Consider the following 23201-nt stretch of genomic DNA (forward strand, 5'->3'; position numbering starts at 1 on the left):
GTGGGCGGGGCTGCGAGGCGACGCGCCCGGCCGTACGGCAAGGGGGGCCGTACGCTGCGGGGGCCGTACGGCGGAGGCGGGAGAGCGGCCGCGGCGGGAGGGGCCGCGGGGGGAGGGGCGTGAGGCCACCGTCCCCGTACCGCTCCGCCGCCCCGCGGGTCCCGCGCCCCAGGCCCTGCAGGGGCCGCTGGGGGGACCGCTGTAGGGCGGGACGGGGGCGACTGCCGCCCCCTCTACAGGAGGGGAGACTGAGGCTCCGGCTGGCGGGAGGGCCCCGGCGAGTCCTCTGCTCTCCGCTCGCAAGCGCACGCAACGGCCGCGTCTCTCGGGCAGCGGTGGCGCGTTCCCCGGGAGTGAGTTGTGGGGTGGGGGGGCTGCTGGATCGAGGGAGCGGGGAAGGAGCCGGGAGAAGGCCGCTGTCCTGTAGGGGGGCGCGGCTGCGCGTTAGTTCGGACGCGCGCGTGCGCAGTAGCGGCCGGCACAGGTGGCCGCCCAGGTAAACGTTTTGGTCCCTAGGTAGGGGGAGGGGGGGAGGGCAAAACTATCTCTGGCAAAAACAACAAAAACAGGGAGGGACTTTTTTAGGATTTAACAAGCAAGACGGGATGCTCGGAGGAGTGAGAAGCAGTTGAGAGCAGGGATAAAACTGTCCCCCGTGCGGACACACAGTGCCGGGAGGAAACCCGCAGGCCTCTGGGTCTTGTCTCTGCCACCTGGGGAAAGAGGCCGAAACCAGGCACAGGCCCACCGGTGCTCACTCCAGTGAGCACCTGAGCTAGGGGACGGGTTCCACACCTGGAGTCCGTCCTGGGACCCACACCCACCCTTACTGGCTTCCACCTAGTTTGTGCTGGCTTCGTCTGGACTCACTGGCTGGAACTCGTCTGTACCAGTGAATTGGTCTGAGTCCATCTGCTACCGTCGCGGTGGGAGCCCAGGTAACAAGTACTCTGAGAGCACCTGGTCCACCCCTCAGGAGGAGGCCCGAGAAGGCGGAGACTTCTCTGCGGGGCCCCGTTAGGGAACGACTGGGGCCCTTGCTTGCCCATCTCCCCCACTTTGCCCCTCTCCTCTCCCTCTGGCTGTGGGCCAGCAACTCCACGGGGCCTTCCCCACTCACCTGGCCCACCTGCGACCCTCCTGGACAGCTCCTTGGGCGCACTACCCTCCTTACTGGGGTTGCACTCCCACAATGTCCCCACACTCCAGGGCCGGAGCTGTGCGGTAACAGCACCTGGGCAAGCCTCAGAGAGTGGCCTGGGGAGGGGGTAAGCAGCTTGGAGGAAAACAAGCAGAGGCAGGGCTAGGACGTGGGAGGCCTGCAGATGTAGATGTGGCGGCAGGGAAAGCTGCTGTGGTGGTGACGGAGGAGACCCGGACGGAGCGAACCAGCAACGTTCTGGGCAGAGAGAACCGCAGACGCCAGCGCCCTGAGGTGGGAGTTAAACACTTGGAGGCCTTCACTCACTGTTCAAGGACGCAGAGTATGTGTGGACCCTGGCTTCCAGATGGAAAGAAAAGGAAAGGATCCTTCGAGTGACAGCTAGTCAGTGTGAAGTCACAAGGGGACGTGAACGTGACGTCGCAGACTTAAATTATGGAAGAGACACGTCCAAGAACAAAGCTAGTTCTGGAAAAAGAAACAGGCGCCTGGGTGGCTTAGTTGGTTTGGACGTTGACTCTTGGTTTCAGCTCAGGTCGTGATCTCAGGGTCATGGGATCCACTCAGCGGGGAGTCTGCTTGTCTCTCTCCCCCTCTGCTCTGCTTCTCTCAAATAAATAAGCAAAAATCTTCAAAAAAAAAAAAAAAAAGGAAAGAAACAGCACCTTACTGTGTCACACAAATGTGTAGAGGCTGGGACATGAAATGCACTCAGGAAATGACAAGCCTTTAACTGAAAATTCTATGTGCTGTGGGATTCCATGTGTTCACACACATACACAGAGCACAGAAAAATGATGCCAGTGATTCTATCCAAGTAGGGGCATCGTAGATTGCTCTTGTCCTATTTGATGTTACTGTATTTTGCACAATGAACTCAAAGTTTTAGAAGTTTTAAAAGTTTCTAAACGTTAAACTACAAAAAAGTACTGCAACATGCAACTTGATTCCACTATCCCGAATTAACTCTTAACATTTTTCTTATTTTTGAAGTTTCATTTTTAAAGAAATAAAACTGCTGCTAGATGACTGGAAAGCTAAATGGAAAGGCGTGGTACAGTGTCTAAAGATGATAAGGAGAGCTTGTTGCCCAGCAGCGTGCAAGGATTTCTTAAACAAAACCTCAGAAGTACATGGACGGATCTGATTATGTCAAAATGAAAGGTGTCTGGGGCGCCTGGGTGGTGCAATCAGTTAAGCGTCCAACTCTTGGTTTCAGCTCGGCTCATGATCTCAAGGTCATGAGATTGAGCCCTGCATCGGGCTCCACGCTCAGTGTGGAGTCTGCTTGAGATTCTCTCCCTCATGCTGTCTCTCTCTCTCTCTCTCTAAAATAAATAAATATAATCTTAAAAAAAAAAAATATCTGTTCCGTAAAAGACACCATGACAAGCCAGCAGCCACTCACTGGTCAGAAGACATTTGCCATGTTTAAAACAGACAAGGAGCTACTGCTTCGAGGGTGCGAGGAGCCCCTGGAGATCATCGAGAGGAAAACAGGAACACAGTAGAGAAGTGGGCAAAGGGTGTGAACAGGCAATCCCCCGGTAGGAACCCTACATGCACGACAAGAATAGAAGAGATGCTTGATGGGGTGCCCAGTTGGCGCATGAGTGTGCAACTCTTCATCTCGGGGTTGTGAGTCTGAGCCCCATGTTGGGCGTAGAGATGACTTTAAAAATTTTAAAAATCTTAAAATTCTTTAAAAATTAAAAAGAGATGCTTGAGCTCGTTTGTGATCAGAGAAATGCAGATGGAAGTAACTCCTTACCACTGCACCTCTGTCTAGTCAGCAACAGAGAGTGGATAACGCCAAGTGCTGGTGGGCAGGTGGAGGGCACAGGGATGCTCATGCCCAAGACCTGCCAACCTGCCCCCAGGCCCACAGGAAGGGAACTTGAGCAGGGCCTTCCTTCTGAGGTGCCCATCCCCACACTCTGTGGTGGGCAAACAGGGACACTCCACTGGTCCTGCAAACCTGGACACCCTGGCAGGCGGGATCCCAGGCAACAAGCTGGATTGTCCCAGGCCAACTGGGCAGATGGCATGCTGGTTACTTGTATGCGTCAACTGGCAGAGAGAATCCCATTCTCCTCCACCGTGTGTTCTCTCCGGGCCCACAGTGAACTGGGCGAGCCCCACCCACACCGGGGAGTGCCATCTGCCTGACTCCAGCTACTGAATCAAATGTTTATCTCACCCGGAAACACCCTCACAGACATGACCAGAATAATTTTTGAACCTATTTTTGGGCTCCCTGTGGCCAGTCCAGGTCTTCTCCTGCCTTTGGACTCAGACTGGAGCTTACACCATTGGCCCTCCTGGGTCTCCACTGCTGGGTGTTTCAGCCTCCATAATCCTGTGAGCCAATCTCATATATACATATATATATATATCTTCCATGTGTATGCACCTCCCCGGCGTGTGTTCTTCCAGTGGTTCTGTTTCTCTGGAGAACACAGACTTATACAGCATAACACCATTTAGGTGAGTGAAAACACACCCAAAGAGGGCTGGAGTGTAATAAGGACACTTAGAGCAAGAAAGAGAGACACCAACCATAAAATGGGTGCCTGCGGGGAAGGGAACGGCAGTGGAGTAGGGAATGATATACGGAGACTAACTGGGGAAAATAAGGAGGGATCAACAATGACAGTGAGCCACAGAGGAGGGTTGAATTACCTCCCCCTTCCACCCTGGACAGGAGAGGGGGGAGCAATCACACAGATAGATGGTAGTTAAGTAGGTAAAGAGAAGGGTAGATGATTGATAGATGATACATAAACCTAAAGCTCCCTGGTCCCCTTCTCAGCCCTCAACAGGGAGGCTCGTGGACAGATTCGCAGTGGCTCTACCCTCCCGCACACAAGCAGGTTCCCACAAGGATGCACGCCCTGCCGCTGGGTGTCAGGTGCGTGCGGACCACCAGTGCACGGCCGCTCTGCTCAGCGTGGCCCCGCTCCCCACATTAGGCTTTGAGATGGAGCCCCTTGGTACCAAGGGCTCTACTCCATTCCTTATGCTGGATGTATCATACTCCACGATAAGAACAGAGCAAATCTGACCCAACCATTCTTGTACCGATGGGTGTTCAAGCCCTTCCCGCGTCTCACTATGGTGAACACCACCTGTGGGCATGCCTTCTACCCAGAAGTAGGGCCTCTCAGTGCAGAGACAACATGTCACCAGTTATAGATAGACCAAAATTATCTTTATAATAAATGTTCTATAAAGATTATTTTATAATATATGTAAAGCATTTATTAAAATGTTACTAAATACAGAGGCACCTGGGTGGCTCAGTCGGTGAAGCGTCTGCCTTCAGCTCAGGTTATGATCCCAGGGTCCTGGGATCGAGTCCCACGTCGGGCTCCCTGCTCAGCGGGGAGTCTGCTTCTCCCTCTGCCACTCCCCCTGCTTGTGCTCTCTTGCTTGCTCTCTGTCAAATAAATAAATAAAATCTTTTTTAAAAGTTAGTAAATATAGATTATGATTACAAACAGTACATTTATATATCATGCAGATATCTGCATGTATCATAGAGATAAATAAGGTGGGTTTAATATGTTTGTATATTATATGAATGAATGCAACTATGATTCATTTATTTCCAACTACATAAATTCCAAAGAATTAATGAAGAAATGTTTCAGTCAAGGCAGAGAAGCAACATAATCAAACTTTCTCTGCTACTTTCCCATGTTTTGGAACTAAAAATAATTTTTTTTAAGATTTTTACTTATTTATTTGACAGAGAGAGACACAGCGAGAGAGGGAACACAAGCAGGGGGAGAGGGAGAGGGAGAAGCAGATTCCCTGCTGAGCAGGGAGCCCGATGCGGGGCTCGATCCCAGGACCCCGGGATCATGACCTGAGCCAAAGGCAGACGCCCAATGACTGAGCCAACCAGGCGCCCCTAAAAGCAATTTTTCAACATAACTTCACATCACTTAAATAAATAGCAAAGAGATTCCACTTTGCAATGTCTTAACCCATGGATGTGGCATAAAATAATGACAGGTTTTAAGGATGGAAGATTGTAAGTGGTTTTTTTCCCTGAGGGGTAAGGGGGAGGAGTGTGGGTTGGGGGGCCAGCAGCTCTGGCCTCCCACCCACCCTCAGTCAACCAACTGGAGCTGTGTGGCACAACCTGTCCGTGGCCTCCCTGGGCCCCAGGGGCCTCCACTATAAACAGGATTGATCATGTCTGCCTGCAGGGCCTCTGGGAGAATGGAGGCAATGTGTTTGCAGCACCCGGCCCTCTGGAAGCGATAGGTAAGTGACGTCCATTACACAGGGATGCTGGTGGGAAATGCTGCCTACAGCTATGCCGTGGAGCAGAGGCAGTCTGAGGCCAAAGCCCACTGACGTCTGGGGACAGGCAGGGGGCTCAGGACCCCCATCGTGGGCTTGCAGGCAGGTGGGTCACACACCTCCGAAACCCCAGCACTCTGTGGGCCCAAGGCACTACCTTGCACTCCTGCAGACCAGGCCAAGGGACACTCACGATTGTCACGTGTCACATGCATGAAGACAAGGGCTTTCAGGGGCATGGCTCCTGTGGGGGCCAACGTCCTTGTGCTCTGCACCCAGAGCCCACTGCCTGGGTTTCTCACTTGAGATGGTGGACATCCCGGTACCAGGACCTTGCCCCTGGGAGTGCTGGTCCTCTCACGCTGGAGGCACAGAAGGCCTCCATCCAAGGAGGAACAGGAGGAGCACGTGAGGGAGGGCCAAGGACAGGCGGCGGGAGAGCGCAGCCAGGGTCTGCTTCTCTGCCTGGGCAGCAAACAGCCTGTCCCTGACGTCTCCTGTCTTCCCACTGCTGCTGGTCAGTATGGTTTCACAGCCAGGGAAACTGAGGCAGAAGCTGCACCAGCAGCCTGGCTAGAGTGGAAAGAGGAGACAGGTGGGTCCGCTCGTGGTCTTGAGAGCAGGGAAGCAGATGGAGGGCAGCAAACACGTTTTGCTACCTTGCCAGAGGGAAGAGTCCTCTCTTCTCCGTGAACTCATACCTTCAGCTGTAAACAGAACCCGACTCCTGGGAGAGGAGTAAGTAAGACGGGGTCAGAAACCCAAGCCCGAGCTTTGTGCATCTAGATGTTGGGGCCAACGTGAGATCAGAAGGCAGGGCTGGCGGAGAAGCCGGTGAAGGAAAATTACCAGGAGCAGTGCCTCGAGGGAAACAATTTCACTTCTCCTGGTGCTGGTTCCTGTGCTGCCTACCTCTGGCTCCTCCTGGGGCTGGGGGCGGGGGGGGGGGGGGTGGCATCCAGAAGGGAATGCTGGTCTCTGCCGCCTGTGCTTGCGCCCTGAGGGGTGGCATCGGCAGCTCCCCAGCCCGGGTGTGGTTTCGCACGCACAACAGACGTAGGGGTTCCTAGAAGGAACCGAGCAGACGGCGCTGGCCGTCCCTGCTCTGGCCGGCCGTTCCAAACTCTGGAATTCAAAGATCCATATCAGGATGCGCTCGCTCTCAACACGGGCTTCTGTTTTAGTCACCCTGCACCTCTGGTTCACAGAAGCCAGTGGTTGGTGGCAGCCTCATCTGGATCATGCTCCTCCTCAACACCCTTCCCCTGGGTCTCTGGCTCCTCCTCAGCTTCTTCTCGGGTCCTTCCTCATCCCTCTGACCCCTGGATGCTGAGGAGTTTGGGGCTCATCCTTGGATGTCCTATTTCTATCCAACGCTCATTCCTTTCAACACGTCATAAGCTGATGATGCCAAGATGCATGCCTCTAGACGGGAACCTCTGAATTCCGGATGCAGATGTTGTTACCTTTACTCCACCTCCCCTCAGTTCCTCTCTACCTTTCAAACAGATGCCCCTGACCGTGGCCACGCCCCTGACACGAGCCACCACCAGCCTTTGCTCAGATGACCACAGGGGCCCCCCAGCTGGTCTCCCTGCACCCACCCTTAGCTGTCAACACTCCTGCATCCTGTGACCTCTCCATGGCTCTCAGGTCACTCAGGGGAAAGGCCCAAGTCCGTATCCTGGTCTTGAGCAACCCCTCCCCCACGTTCACAGCAGCCAAGAGGTGGAAGCAGTCCACGTGTCTCCTGCCGATGATGGATAAACACGAGGTGGCCCATCCACGTGGTGGGATGTCACAGCCTTACAAAAGTAAGGAGACTCTGACGCCCACTGCCACAGGGATGAGGCTGGAGGACACGATGCTCCGTGAGATAAGCCAGACACAAGACGACAAACGGTGTGTTTGGTCCACTTCCGTAAGCGCCCGGAGTGGTCAGGCTCACCGACAGTAGGCTGTGGGACCAGGGCTGGCCGAGCGGGGCTCGAGCTTAATGGGGACAGTTCGTCTTGCGAGAACGCAAGAGCTTTGGACATGGCTGGCGGTGGCGGCTGCGCAACAGTGTGAATGTGCTCCACCCACTGACTACCCACTTAAACATGGTTGAGACGGTAAGTTGTGTACTATGTGTGTTTTAGCAGAATTCTGTGGGCCATGTGGAAAGCAGCCTTCCCCGGGTTCTTCCCGTGGATGCAATTCTCCCGCTGATTGTGAAACCACCTGCCTGGGGACTCCAACCCCTTCGGAGGAGAAAGGGCAGCCTGAACACCGTGACCTGGGAACCAGACGGGAGAGAGGGAGGCTGCCCTCTGACCGGAGCGGAGGCCACCCCTGAGAGGAGTCCTCTCTCAGTTTTTATTATTCTTCTACTTCAAGGCAAGCTGTGTTGTAGGGAAAAAATGAAAAAAAAAACAACAACCAGTAAGGGGGGTACCTAATATCACTTTAGGACATCACTGCAGCAAGCCATATAAAAGAACCACCTTTCACACTTTAGAGCATCCTCTGACATACGTCTCTCTTTTCTTCAAACAAAACTGGAATTGTACTGTACGTCTTCTTTCGTGAGCACCCCTATCGCTGTCTGGATGAATTCTCCTCATTGCGTTTCCTTGTGGCTGGAGATGTCCCACCGTGAAGGAGCACCACCTGAACACCCACTTTTGCTCTCTGGCCCAACTATTTCCTTCAATAAACTACTGGAAGTGGGGTCACTGGGTCAAAGGCAAGAGATATTTTGATGGCTTCTCTTCCCTAGAAGCAGAGAAGATGACCTCCTCCTGCAGAGCACGGAGCCGGGCAGCGTCGCTCAGGCCGCGGGGCCTCCCCATGCTCTAGGTTCTCTGAGGAGAGGGATGTTTGCTACCAAGCAATTAGCAAAGTATTTTTTATTTTACTTTAAAATTCCAATTCCGGTCAGTACACATACAGTGTAACGTTCGTCTCAGGTGTTCAACAGAGTGAGTCATCACTTCCATACAACACCAACAATTGTCCTTTGGCAGAATTCTGTGGGCCACGTGCTAGCCCCACAGCCCGCCCCTCTGCTGACCGTCAGTGTGTGTGTTCTCTATGGCTGAGAGTCGGGTTCTCCGGAAGCCTGGGTGGCTCAGTCGTTGAGCGTCTCATCTGCCTTTGACAGGTCATGACTCCGGGGTCCTGGGATGGAGCTCCAAGTGGGGCTCCCCGCTGAGTGGGGAGTCTGCCTCACCCCCTCCCTCTGCCCCTCCTGCCACCTGTGTTCTCTCTCTCAAATAAATAACTAGTCTGTTTCTTGGTTTCTCTTTTTTTCTTTGTTTTGTTTCTTAAATTCCACATAGGAGTGAAATCATATGGTATTTATCTTTCTCTGACTTATTTCGATTAGCTTTATACCCTCTAGCTCCATCCATGTCATTGAAAATGGCAAGATCTCATTCTTTTTTATGGTTGAGTAATATTCCATTGTGTGTGTGTGTGTGTGTGTGTGTGTGTGTGTGTGTGTGTGTGTGTGTACACACACCACATCTTCTTTATCCATTCATCAGTCAGTGGACACTTGGGCTGCTTCCATAACTTGGCTATTGTAGATAATGCTGCTATTAATATGGGGTGCCTGTATCCCTTCAAATTAGTGTTTTTGTGTATATACATATTTTTTTCTTGTAAATAAGGTAGCTCTACTTTTAACTTTCTGAGGAACCTCCATACTGTTTCCAGAGTGGCTGCACCAGTCTGCATTCCCAGCAACAATGCATGGGGGTTCCTTTTTCTCTGCATCCTCGATGACACCTGTTGTTTCCTGTGTGGTTGATTTTAGCCATTCTGACAGGTGTGAGGTGGTACCTCATCGTGGTTTTGATTTGCATTTCCCTGATGCCAAGTGATGATGAGCTTCTTTCCATGTGTATATTGGCCATCTGGTTGTCTTCTTTGGAGAAATATCTGTTTATTTCTTCTGTCCATTTTTTTATTAGATTATTTGTTTTTTGGGTGTTGAGTTGTATCAGTTCTTTATATATTTTGGGTACTAACCCTTTATCAGAGATGTCATTTGCAAATATCTTCTCTCATTCTGTAGATTGCCTTTTATTTTTTTATTTTTATTTTTATTTTTTTAAGATTTATTTATCTATTTGACAGAGAGAGAGAGAGAGAGAGCACGAGAGCAGGAACACAAGCAGGGGGAGTGGGAGAGGGAGAAGCAGGCTTCCTGCCGAGCAGGGAGCCCGATATGGGACTCGATCCCAGGACCCTGGGATCATGACCTGAGCCGAAGACAGACGCTTAATGACTGAGCCACCCAGGCGCCCTATAGGTTGCCTTTTAGATTTGTTGATTGATTTCTTGGCCATGCAGAAGCTTTCTATTTTGGGGCACCCAGGTGGCTCAGGTGGTTAAGTGTCTGCCTTCGGCTCAGGTCATGATCCCAGGGTCGTGGGATCAAGCCCGACATTGGGCTCCCTGCTCGGCAGGAAGCCTGCTTCTCCCTCTCCCTCCTCCTGCTGCTGCCCCTGCTTGTGCTCTCTCTCTCTCTGTCAAATAAATAAAATCTTAAGAAAAAAAAAGAAGAAGAAGCAGCTTTCTATTTTGATGTAGTCCCAGTAGTCTATTTTTGCTTTTGTTTCCCTTGCCTCAGGAGACAGATCTAGAAACATGTTGCTGCAGCCATTGTCAGACATTACTGCCTGTGTTTTCCTCTAGGATTTTTATGGTTTCAGGTCTCACGTTTAGGTCTTTCATCCATTTTCAGCGTATTTTTGTGGATGGTGTAATAAACTGGTCCAGTTTCATTCTTCTTAATGTTGCTGTCCAGTTCTCCCAACACCATTTGTTGAAGAGACTGTCCTTTCCCCATTGGCTCTTCTTTCCTGTTTTGTCAAAGCTGAATTGACCATAGAGTTGTGGGTTCATTTCTGGCTTTTCTGTTCATCTATGTGTCTATTTTTGTGCCAGGACTATAGAGTTTTTGATGACTACGGCTTTGTGATATAACTCAAACTGTAGAATTGAGATGCTTCCAGCTTTGCTTTTCTTTTTCAAAGTTGCTTTGGCTATTCGGGGTCTTCTGTGGTTCCATACACATTTTAGGATTGTTTGTTCTAGCTCTGTGAAAAACGTTCTTGGTATTTTGATAGGGATTGCATTAAACGTGTATTTTACTTTGGGAAGCATAGACATTTTAACAATATTCGTTCTTCCAATCCACGAGCATGGAATAGCTTTCCATTTCTTTGTCTTCTTCAGTTTCTTTCATCTGTGCTTTCTAGTTTTCAGAGTATGGGTCTTTCACGTCTTTGGTTAGGTTTATTCCTAGGTATTTTATTATTTTTGGTGAGATTGTAAATGGGATTGCTTTCTTCATTTCTCTTTCTGCTGTTTCATTATCAGTGGACAGAAATGCAACAGGTTTCTGTACCTCGATTTTGTATTCTGTGAGTTTACTGAATTGGTGTATCAGTTGTAGTTTTCTGGGGGGAGTCTTCCGGGTTTCCTACATAGAGTATCATGTCATCTGGGAATCGTGAAAGTTTCACCTCTTCCTTACAATTTGGATGCCTTTCATTTGAGGCTAGGACTTCTGGTACTGTGTTGAAGAACAGTGGGGAGAGTGGACCTCCTTGTCTTGTTCCTGACCTTAGAGGAAAAGCTCTCCGTTTTTCCCCATTGAGTACGATGTTAGCTGTGGTTTTTTTCATGTATGGCCTTTATTATGTTGCGGTATGTTCCCTCCAACCCTACTTTGTTGAGGGTTTTTACCATGAATGGATGTTGTACTTTGTCAGATGCTTTTTCTGCATCTATTGAGAGGATCATATGGTTCTTGTCCTTTCACTTGTTGGTGTGATGTATCATGTTGATTGATTTGCAAATACTGAACCACCCTTGCAGCCCAGGAGTAAATCCCGCTTGATCGTGGTGAATGATCCTTTTAATATATTGTTGGATTTGGTTTGCTAGTATTTTGTTGAGGATTTTTGCCTCCATGTTCATCAGGGATAAATGGCCCTTTTTAGTGGTGTCTTTTTCTGGCTTTGGTATCACAGTAATGCTGGCGTCATGGAATGAATTTGGCAGTTTTCTTTCCATTTCTTTTTTTTTTGGACTAGTTTGAGAAGAACTCTTCTATAAATGTCTGGTAGAATACTCCCGGGAAGGTGTCTGGGCTTTTTGTTTCTTGGGAGATTTTTGATTACTGATTCAATTTCTTTGCTGGTTATCAGTCTGTTCAAATTTTCTATTTCTTCCTGTTCCCGTTGTGGTAGTTTGTATGGTTTTAGGAATTTATTCATTTCTTTCAGGTTGTCCAGTTTGTTGGCATATAATTTTTCATAATATTCTCTTATGATTGTTTGTATTTCTGTGGTGGTGTTATTTCTCCTCTTACATTTGTGGTGTTGCTTGAGGCCTCTCTCTTTCTTTTTTATGAGTCTGGCTAGAGGTTTATCAATTTTGTTATTCTTTTCAAAGAACCACACCTTCTGGTTTCATCGATCTCTTCTTTTGCTTTTTTTCATTTCTCTATCATTTATTTCGGCTCTATTCTTTATTATGTTCTTCCTTCTGCTGGTCTTGGGTCTTGCTTTTCTTTTTCTAGCTTCCTTAGGGAAATGTTTGTTTATTTTGAGATTTTTAGAACAGTTTTATATTTAACTTCAAGGAGTTTCTTGAAGGGTACTGAGGGCACCCTGTGAGTGGCTCCTGTGAAGGCAGGTGTGGTGTTTCAGGAAGTACACAATGGCATGAAAGGGCCTTCGGGTAATTGCTGTGAGCCAAAGATGACAGAAGAGAAAACAATGAAAGTGATTCATTTGCACCCTAATGGACCCATAACTGCTGCACTGGGGCCACTCAGGGATTCAAGCAGGGGAGGAGTGGGGAGAGCCAGACTGCTCCAACCTCACTCAGGGTACAACACAGAGGTGGGCTCAGCCACGGCAGGATTGCCCACTGGGGCCCAATTAGGGCACCATTTCTGGTAAGATTTAGTTTGTAGACACGGCTGGATTCATAGCTGCCTGAGTGCCAAGAACACAGGGACTTCATATTTAGTTTTACCTTTGTACGTATTTAAGAAAGTTTACAATTAAAATAGTTTAAACACGCTGGGATGGAGGTGGGGGTCTGTGAAGATGATTTTCCATTTGAGAAGGGCCATAGATCACTTTAATTTGAGGATGATGGGTCTGGGGACTTTTGCAGGTCTTGGTGGAAGATGTCCTCAGGAAACCCCAGGCGCCTGTTTTTCTGGACTGTGTCTTCAAGTGGGTTGCTTCCAGTCCTGCAGCCCCTGCCCTTTGAGCCCCTGCCCAGAAGTTCAGTGAAGTGCCTGCCAGATGAGCAACTTTCCTGCCTCCCGAATTATCTCCCCAGCGGTGATGGCCACTTCAGCTTCGACAGAAGTGTAGTGCGTCCCCTTCTTGCAGAGACAACCCCCAAGTCCTCCCCACCAGTGCCCTCTGGGCTGTAGCCGCAGGTGCACCCAAGCACCTGGGATGGGCTTAAGGGGCCGAGGTTTTAGAATGCCAACCCGGGACAAAGACATTCCAGACCTCACCCCAAAACACAGTGCTTTCATAGAAAAGAATTACCCACATGTGTGCTATCACTTCACATGAAAAATGAAAATAGGTGTTTCTTTGAAACCATGCATTATTTTGTATTACTTACTTTTCTGTTACATTTAAACAAAACAGGACTAGTTAACCACAGGACTAGTTAACAGTGCAATTAGTAGTAATGAATAGAAGAAATCATGAAAAAATTGTATGTTTCTTTCTGTCTTCCACTACGACACATTATTTTACACTTAAGAAATTTTTTATTGGATATTTAAATTTTGGAGTCTATGCTATTAAGTATTCTGAAGATACATACATGTACAACTTTCTGTTTAACTGAAATTTTTGAGGTAATTGTAGACTCATACAGTTGTAAGAAATAATACACCATTTCCATCCCCAATGGTAACATTTTGCAAAACTACAGTATACTATCACAGCCAGGAGACTGAGGTGGATGTAATCCACCCATATATTCAGATCTCCCCGATTTCATTTCCACTCCTGGGTGTGTGTGTGATGTGTAGTTCTGCGGATTTTTGCACCTGTGAGGTTCTTTGGGCAGTTTCAGCCCCACAGGGGTCTCCCCTGTAAACTTCTATAACCATCTCCACCCTCTGCAGCCCCTGGTCCCATTTCCCCCCGTCCTTAACCTCTAGAAACCACAAATCTGCCCTGCTTTTTACAGTTTTGTCATTTCAAAAATGTTATATAAATTGGGGCACCTGCCTGTCTCACTGGGTGGAGCGTTCTGACTCGATCTCGAGGTCATGAGCTGTTCAAGCCCCACCTTGGGCGTAGGTTACTTAAAAGGAATGTTACGCAAGTGGAATCACACAGGAGGTAAGCTTCTGAGGTTGGCCTTTTAAACTTGTCATAGTTCCCTGGACATTTGTCCAAGCTGTTGTGTATACCCATACTTTGATCCCCTATAACGCGAGACTCTTTAAAAGGAGAACAAAAATACGGTAAGACCAATTAAGGGGGTCATGACCCGCTTCCTTCTGTCCCATGACGCTCTGAGCAGTCTAACTCTTCCAGTTTCCTTTTCCAACACTGTGTCTCTGAACTCAGGACGTCCCTCTCTTCTTTTAGGCAGTGGGAAACTTGGGATGCAGTCAAGCATACAGCTCATGCTGACTTACAGCGCTGTTCCTATCAAGCCGCTGAAACTCTGATTCCTGGTGTCAGTCCAATGTGATGACACCTTACGAGCACTTGTGGGAATTTGTTTTCAGTGCTCAAAGAACATCCACCCGCCTGTACGCACAGGCTCACTCTGGTAGACCAGCCACTTGTTAATCAGGCTCTTTGCATACGTAAATTTATCATTTTGGTTCCCCACGTCTCAAATGTCCATTTTATTTTTTTTAAACATTTTATTTATTTGAGAGAGTGAGCGAGCGAGAGAGAGAGCATGAGTGTGGGGGGAGGAGGAGCAGAGGGAGAGGGAGAAGCAGACTCCCCCACTGAGCAGGGAGTCCAATGTGGGGCTTGAACCCACGACCCTGGGATCAAGACCTGAGTGGAAGGCAGATGCTTAACTGAGCCACACTGGTGCCCCAATAAATAAAATCTTAAAAACAAACAAACTCCAAAGCATAGTGGAAGTCACCAGAAGTTAAACTCTCTTTCTCAGGAAATGGTCTTAACGCACAGAGGTCATCAAAACTTGAAATCCAAGTTGGATTTCAAATAAGTTATAGTTTTACTAAAGGAATGAGAAAGTCCTGTCAAATTTAGTTACCTTTTTCTGGTGACACGTTTGAGTCCTGAAGCAGTCCTGCTGTCGTGAAGTGAGTTTGTTCTTTGGCCACGTGAGCTCTCATCCACAGTCTACACAGGGCATCAGACACTCTGGTGGCAGTTCTGGAAAAACAGCATATAAATTTCCATTTTCCTGTAACCCCTTTCTTTGTTCTCATCCTTATGTATTTCCAAATTAGAGAAGGACATTCCTCGTGCCTCACACTTTGAGGAATAAGATTAGATTTTATGGCAGGCAAACATTTTAACATCTTTCCTACGGCAACAATGACGGACACCTTGTAGGAAGGCTTTCTCCTTCCATTTCTATAAAGTCAAAAATCATGTTTCCGCATATTTGAGGAAACTAAAAGGTAACCCAAAACTTTCCTTTTGGAAACCCCAATATAACAGGTAAGCAGACCTCACCTTAACAGCAGTGTTGTATACAAGGTGTGGAGGACACTGAGCAGGTAAGAGCTTTTCATTTTCTTTGGTAATAAGATAATCAGCTAAATGGAGTTTGCCAGAATTTACACTTGCCCTGTCACCAAATACACAGATGGATGAGCAGAGTCTAGTTTGTATTTGTTTTTTTTTTTAAAGATTTTATTTATTTTGACAGAGACAGAGAGTGTACAAGCAGGCAGAGGGAGAGGGAGAAGCAGGCTTCCCGCTGAGCAGGGAGCCCGATGCGGGGCTCGATCCCAGGATCCTGGGACCATGACCTGAGCCAAAGGCGGACGCCTAACGACTGAGCCACCCAAGCGCCCTAGTTTGTCTTTGGACAAGGTATCAACAATCTTTTGAGTCATGTTTTCTGCAATTTCATCAAAATCTTCATTGAAATCAAGAAGACAATTTGAAACTCTTTGTTTCAAATCAAAGTAACGAGGAGCTGGGAAAACACCGTTTCGCTGCCGGGATTCGGTGCATCACTTAACAGACTGTCAACATCATGGTTCATAGGATGTGACAAGACCCATTCTATATTGTTGGGTAGATAACACAGCTCATCAAAATTTCTCCCATTTATACACATCCCTTCTCAAAATTTTAATTCCAATCTATGGGTGAGGAAGGGTCTCTTTGCTTAGCTGCACAGAGCAGTGCGTGGACAACGTGAGTTCAGTAGGGGGGTGGGTGTGCCTGAGCTCATTCCGTGGCCAGTGTTGGGGACTGAATATTGGTGGCTTTGGGGGAGACAAAAAAAGTTGTGACTGGTTTAGAAGAACTTCCTGACATGTCCGGGCCTTGAGTTCGGTCTCTGTATGTGCCCTCATCCGTTCCTTCATCATCCCTACCCCGTCTCTTCTGCATATTGCGCAGGACGCTGTTTTGGTTTTTAGCTCCCTAGTCCAGTTGTATGTGCTTCACCTGCCATCAAAGTCACACTCGTGAGCCTCCTTTATCAGCGACGTCTAGGTCACACCAGCATTCATACGGTCCTTGTTCTCATTTTCACGATCTGAACCCTTAGACAACACGGCCACGGCATCTGCCATGTGAAAACTTACACCAGCACTACCTCAACACAAAGCAGAACAGTCAAGCCCCAGCCAACGTTAAAGGCAGGCGCTACACTGCATTAGCAATTTGGATCCCTTGGAGTGATGCAAGGCACATGGTCGTTACGTAAACTACAAATCGTGGCTGCCACCAACAGCTGGGGAAAAGCAGTGGCAGTAACCGCGGGGGGCATTTATGCTGCTTCCAATGGACACAGAATATTGTGTGCTCTAGCTCCTATTTGGGGGCTGCCACAAGAGTTTTCTACTTTCCCCCAGCCTTCCACACCCTTTCAGGAAAAACAGCACTTTATGCATCCCCTGGAGTCTTTCCTGAGATGCAGGCCTTTCAGAGCCAGAACCCAGGTGGCTCTGCGTAAACCAGGATGGTTGAAAATCCTACTGGTCGTCAGAGAGACATGCTATGTGTGTAAACACAACAGATTTGGAAGACTCAGTATGAAGAAAAGAATGTAAAATATCTCATCCTGTTTGATGTTGATTAGTGAAATTTTTTTTAATATACTGGGTCTGGGTGCAATAAAATATGTTATCCAATCGAATTTCACCCACATCTTTTTTTCTTTTTTCTATTGCAGCCATTAGAAAAATTTAGATGCCATCCATCTTGCATTATACTTCTGCTGGACATGGTGTACCAGACTCTGGGTTCTGGGAGGCAGGGGTGGGCCTGTGCCACCATCTCCAGCTCTCCTGTGCCTGGCACAGGGCCTCACCCATATCAGGTGGATGGATTCCGCACAACAAATGGACTCTTGATCTATTAGATTCATGGACACCTGCCCCTTTGAAAAATTAGGGCAGAAAATATTTTTTTAAAAACCTGAGAAAATGTTCGAGGTCAGCTTTGCCCCAGTAAGCGCCAGGCCTGTCTCAGTCCAGTCCTGATGGTGCTGAGGGGCTCCCAGCACAGCTGCTCTCTCCTTGCAGAGAAGCCTGCCAAGAATTATTTCAGACAGTTTATGTCAGCATTCAGTAGCTCATCGGCCTTTCAGGGCACGCATAAACAACGTGATATATAGAGAAAACCTGCGTTTCACCCAAGTCTGCGGGACTTTGGTCCGGTGGGACAGGCTGCTGAGAGTCAGGCGCGGTCTCCGGTGGTTAACACGACTGTCACGTTCTTACTCATGAGCATCAAGTCCCTTGGTGGTTATATGAGCTGCCTTAGGGAAAGTGGCTGAGTATCTGGCATGGAGAGTTGATGATCATTCCGAAATGGCCCCAATAAACAGCTGGTCCAGGTAGCCAAGCAATGTCACAGTGAAATGTCCAATGCCAACTCTACCCAAACCAAAATTATCTTTAGCAGATATTCCCCAGAATCCAACTGATGCCTATGATTAACTGCCTTTTTTGAAAAAGATTTGTTTAGAAAGACAGGGTGCTGGGGGGGGGGGGTGCCTGGGTGGCTCCGTCGTTAAGCGTCTGCCTTCGGCTCAGGTCATGATCCCAGGGTCCTGGGATCGAGCCCCACATCAGGCTCCCTGCTCTGTGGGAAGCCTGCTTCTCCCTCTCCCACTCCCCCTGCTTGTGTTCCCTCTCTCGCTGTCTGTCAAAAAAATAAAATAAAATCTTAAGAAAAAAAAAAAAGAGATGGTGCGAGCACTTGTGAGGGGTGGGAAGGGGCAGAGTGAGAGGGAGAGAGAAAATCCCAAGCAGACTCCCTGCTGGGTGGGGTTCAATCCCGCACCCGAGATCATGACCTGAGCTGAAGCCAAGGGTTGGATGCTCAACTGACTGCGCCACCCAGACGCCCCTACAATCAACTGCTTTACCCACAGAAGCCAGTTGGTTCGGGTATCTGGCTGCTAGCACCTTTGCAGTTAATTCACACTGGAAAGTGCCCAGGAAAGCTCTCAGCTCAGAGCTGGACGGTGTAAATTGTTTACCGTTTGTTTGTTTTTTATCTTAAAACTAATGTTAGTAGGATAATGGCCAACATTGATCAAATCTGCCCATTGTGGGCCCGGCAGCACTGCCTCACCGAATATTCAGAACAGCTCCATGGCAAATCAGGGCACTGAGTCTGAGAGTTTGCGGCTAGTAAGGGGCAGATCTAACGCTTGAAAATCCAGATCCAGGTGACCCCACAGCCTGGGGCTTCAGCCACCATGCAGACTCTGTCCATATAACCAAAGTTTTCAGAAAGCATGTGACAGTTTTTTAAGAAGTTAAAAAGATGTATAGACTACTTTAATCCCACCACCCAGAGGTAACTTTTGCAAACATTTTAAGGCCTGTTCTGTCACTTTTCTCTGTACATAATTCATATTTTTATAAAAGTGGATGCTATATATACTGTTTCATAATCAGCCTTCACTACCGAGCCATGCGTGTGGATGTCCCGCCAGGCCACAGAAATCCAGACCCCAGTGCAAGATGAAGATGGAGCACAGGCAATTCCCTCCCTCTCACCTGCGGCCTCATTGAGATGACCGGCAGAGACTAGCAGAGTGGGAGGCCACAGGCAGCAGGAGAGGAGAGACTTGACATTTTCGGGGTAGGGGAAGAGCAGGCAGAGATGTGGGTGGAGGAACTGCATCTCAGCGTAGATACTGGGGGCTGGGTCTGGGCAGAGGTGGGCCTGTGTCTCCTGTGGTCTCAGGGGCTCAGACCAGGTCTGGGGGTGGGGCTGGCACACAGGGATTAACTGAAGCTCTGGGCTGCTTCCCCACGCCTGCCACATAGCAACTGCTCAGAAAGCCACATACCTCTTCTCCCAAAGTGCCTGGGAGCTTTTTTGGGCAGCTCTCATCTTCCCAAGTAATTCCTTCCTCAGTCCCTCCGTCTGGCATCTGGGAAGGTGTCTAATGGCTCCTTCTTTTCTCTACCTCACAAAAAGAGCCTGGTGAACCCTTGGACATGAAGCTCCTGTCAACTCTCTTACTGAGGAGGGAGGCCTATCAAGGACACAGAGTTACCTGGAATAACGGAGAACGTTCTGACCACACCAAGTGATGGTAAAGATTCAGAGCAAACGGAACGCCTACATTTCTCGTGGGAACGTCAGATGATACAACTCCTTTGGAAAACACATCAGCCATTTAGTATGTAGTTAAATATATACTTACCACGCAGTCTAGCTGGGCCACTCCTAGGTATTTGCCCAAGCAAAATGAAAACATGTCCACACAAAGACTTGTGCACTTATGTTTATAAAGCATCATTCAAAAGTGAACTGGCAAAGAACAAACATCAACTGATAAACAGTTTAACTATTGTGTTATACGCATTCAGTGGAATGCTACTCAGCAATAAAAATGCAATGAAGTGCTGTTAGATGCAAGAATGTGGATCTCAAAAACACTGTGCCGACCACGAAGGTCTAGAGAACACAACTCCAATCTGCAGATCAGATCAGTGGTTGCCCAAAGCCTGGGTATGGGTTGGGGTGTGACTGGGAAGGGGACCAAGACAATTGTATTTTGATTGCTGTGGTAACTACAAAACTGCACAAAAACTCATCAAAATATACATTTAAAATGGGACCATTTCGTTGTATGTAAACCAAATATCAATAAAATTCATTTAAAGAAAAAGAGACCTTTTCTTGTAAAGATTTTATCTATTTGAAAGAGAATAGAAGTAGGCGGAGGGGCAGAAGGAGAAGCAGGCTCCCCGCTGAGCAGAGAGCCCCACGCTGGACTCGATCCCAGGACCCTAAGATCATTACCTGAGCTGAAGGCAGACGCTTAACACATTGAGCCACCCTGGTACCCCAAAAAAGAGACTTCTAAAAATAAGTGGTAGAAATAAAAAGGTCAATAGAAAGGTTAGAAAATAAAGCCAAATATCTATTCAGAACATAGAAAAAATGACCCAAAAAGGAGGACTAGGTGAGAAATTATGGGGGGATCAGTTCAACATCACGCACACAGACTTTCTAGAACCAGAGAATGGAAGAACCTAAGAGAAAGGGACCCTCTTGCAAAGTGAACAAAGATCCTATTTAGATGTGTTCTTGTGAAATTTCAGAATATTAGGAAAAAGACCTTAAAAGCATCCAGAAATAAAACTCATATGACTCCTACAAAAGAAGGATCACCCAACTGTCAATAGCAAGACACTAACGGAGCTGTGCGGTCACAATTCTGGGGGCAAACTTGGGATCTAGAAGTCTATGGCTGTGAGGGCAAATTAAAGGCCTTTTTGGTATGCAGACATCCCTTTCTGAGGACATGCTTATAATGCACTTCAGAGAACAAAGGACACCAAGAACAGGGAAAGCGTGGGACCAGTGGAGCAGTGGTCTGGAGGCCTGTGGGGCGATGTCCACAGTGATGGCTGGGCAGCAGGCCTGCAGAGGCCCGAGGGCTCTCAGACATACAACTCCAGGGGAAACGGTGGGCATTTGGGGCAAGACTTAGCACAAGAGGCTGGGTCAACGTGAGGGATATGGTGAAGGCACACTTTTTGTCAATGAGAAAAAAAATACAGGCAGTTAGAAACTCAATAAATAAAACAAAAGCTGTAACATAAGTTGTGGTCCAAATACGGAGCAAACCAAAATGTGGCATTATTCTGGGCAACTCATGGAATATAATCATTTTAAGGCCATTGAGCATAGAGAGGAAAATGCAGCCATAAAGAGAAAAACCACTGATGGATTTCTAGCCTTGGGAATCAATCTACGAACAAAGCATGAAAAAATTAAGTATTTTCAATCTGTTCTGATGGTAGGCAGCAACCTTGACCTTTGCATAAGCAAACGTCTAGATGTTGTGAGCTGAGAGGTGGGTGGAAGCAGAGGAGAGAGTTAAGGATGGGATCCCTATCTTCTGTGGTAGGAAAGGACAGATACCGTCCCACGCTGCTGTGCAAGATACAGACGTTTAAGTGCTAAATGTTACATAATGCTACACAGGTAACTGAGAAAAACCCAACAGCACAAAACTGTACTAAATGGAGATGGAAGATGTGAAGGGGTAGGTGAGAATACCTCCTCTAGCCCCACCTGATGGGGCCCCAACCATCTGATGCTTGCTGTCTGTCCAAGCTCGCCTCCTGCCATCTTCCTCCCGCTCATCTGGCCTCCTTGCTGCTCTCCAATTTGCCAAGCTTGCTCCTGCTCGGGACATTTGTACCTGAGAAGCTAGGAGAGGCAGGGTGGGCAGCGGGGAGTTCATGAAAGGGCACCCGCCTGAGCTTCTCATCGGCTTGCCCCTTTCTGGGGCACCAGGGCAACCCTGATGTTGAATATCCCTTGCTCACCTGGTCCAGGAGAAGGATGAATTCACCATAGCCCACCTGTATTTCACAAAAACAAAACAAAACAAAAAAGAAGCACGGAGAGTTCCCAAATGCTCTTTGCCCAGTTTCTCCTAAGGTTAACATCTTACGTATATATTGTACAAATATCAAAGTCAGGTAATTAATTCTGGTGGAATACTGTCTTTAGTCTGTTTGGGCCACTATAACAAATTAACAGAGGCTGGGTGCTTAAAAAACAATTTATTTCTCACAGTTCTGGAGGCTGGAAGTCCAAAACCAAGTTATAAGCAGGTTTGATGCCTGTGAAAGTCCACTTCTTGGTTCATAGACAGCTGTCTTCTCTCAGCTCCTTTTCAAGGGTACTGAACCCATTCACGAGGGCTCCCTTCTCACGATCTAAGCACTTCCCAGAGGTCTCACCTCCAAACACCATCACACCGGGGATTAGGTTTCAATATATGAAGTTCTGGGAAAACAAATATTCAGTCTATAGCAAATATTGTCAACTACACTGCAGACTTTATTCAGATTTCATGTTTTTCCACACTAGTACTTAACCTAGTCCTAGACACAGCCAATTTGGGGCAGTTCCTCAGAATTTCCTTATCTTTCAGGAGCTCGGCCCTTTTGAAGAGTACTGTTATGTTGTACCATGTCGTTGCGTGGATTCCTCTGAAGCTTTCCCATGATTTGATGGAGGGTATGCATTTTTGGCAAGAAAACCACAGGAGTGCTGTTGTGTCTTTCTCCGTGCATTATTACATCAGGGGTCAATGCTGTTGTTTTATCTTACACCTTGATTACCTGCTTGAGGTGTGTTGGTCAAGTTTTTCCACTCTGAGGTTGCTATTTGTCCCTGTTAATAAATATCTTGGGGGAGAGATTTGAAGCAGTATCTGTCTCAAAACTTTTGCCCACTAATCTTAGCATCCATTAGAACTGGCTCCCGACAAGTACTACGCTGTCATTTGCCTAAAGTTGTTTTTCCAGTTCCCTATTCCTACATCTACTAATTGTGGTATTTCCGTGGGAAAGAGCTGTCCTTTCTCCCTCACTTGTTTACCTTTTATCTCTATGGACTCCTGGGTATTTATGTTACCCTGTAAGTTATGATTCAATAGGATGGTTTACTTTGCTGCTCATGTTGTCCCAGCTTTCGCCATCCAGCGTGGCTCCTGAGTCCCCCTACACCCCAACCTCACTTTGTGTGCACCCCCTTACTTTCTAGTGATACGCGACGCGCCAGGCTCATCTCCTATTTTCCCTGTCCGGGCCCCGGAACCGGTCACCTGTTTAAGAGGCCCGTGTGTAAGTGCTGGCTGATTTGGAGGAGCAGGAGAGTGCGGTGATGAAGGAAGGAAGGGCACTCCCGGCCTCCTCCCCCCACCGCGGCCCCGGGGAAGTGTACGTCCCACCCGGAAGGATGTGGCTACAGCAGGTGGGTGGCTCTTTGTGGACCACACCCCCGCAGCCCTGCAGGGGCCCCGGGTGCTCCCCAAGGGGTGGTGTCGCGGCGCGGGGCCGCGCTGGGAGGAGCAGGGCGGGGACGCGGAGCACCCGTCGGCTGAGCGCCCTCCCCGCCCGGGGGCCCCTCCCGGACCAGGAGGGCGGGGCGAGGGAGGATGGGGAGGATGCCTCGAGCCCTAGTGACCGCAGTACTTGCTTTCAGTCAGAGCGACGCTCCGGGGACGG

The 23201-nt window shown here is 48.4% G+C and overlaps 2 long non-coding RNA genes across 6 annotated transcripts; one reads left to right on the forward strand and one right to left on the reverse strand.

Annotated features, from left to right (window-relative positions):
- The first annotated feature begins 110 nt into the window (after nucleotides 1–110).
- Nucleotides 111–2422, forward strand: LOC113931944. The gene is made up of 3 exons (XR_003522922.1): nucleotides 111–353; nucleotides 845–938; nucleotides 2156–2422. It is a non-coding gene; the product is annotated as an uncharacterized LOC113931944 (long non-coding RNA).
- Nucleotides 2423–4543: 2121 nt separating this feature from the next.
- On the reverse strand, nucleotides 4544–22798 carry LOC113932754. Of its 5 annotated transcripts, none has more exons than XR_003523128.1 (8): nucleotides 22731–22798; nucleotides 21761–21975; nucleotides 21510–21545; nucleotides 21238–21363; nucleotides 19220–19320; nucleotides 19010–19125; nucleotides 14768–14889; nucleotides 4544–4601 (listed from the first exon to the last, which is right to left on the reverse strand). It is a non-coding gene; the product is annotated as an uncharacterized LOC113932754 (long non-coding RNA). The 5 variants fall into 5 exon arrangements; XR_003523126.1 differs by having other exon boundaries at nucleotides 21253–21390; XR_003523125.1 differs by having other exon boundaries at nucleotides 21238–21390.
- Nucleotides 22799–23201: the final 403 nt, after the last annotated feature.

Source organism: Zalophus californianus, chromosome 10, assembly GCF_009762305.2.
Source record: "Zalophus californianus isolate mZalCal1 chromosome 10, mZalCal1.pri.v2, whole genome shotgun sequence".
NCBI classification, from domain to species: domain Eukaryota; kingdom Metazoa; phylum Chordata; class Mammalia; order Carnivora; family Otariidae; genus Zalophus; species Zalophus californianus.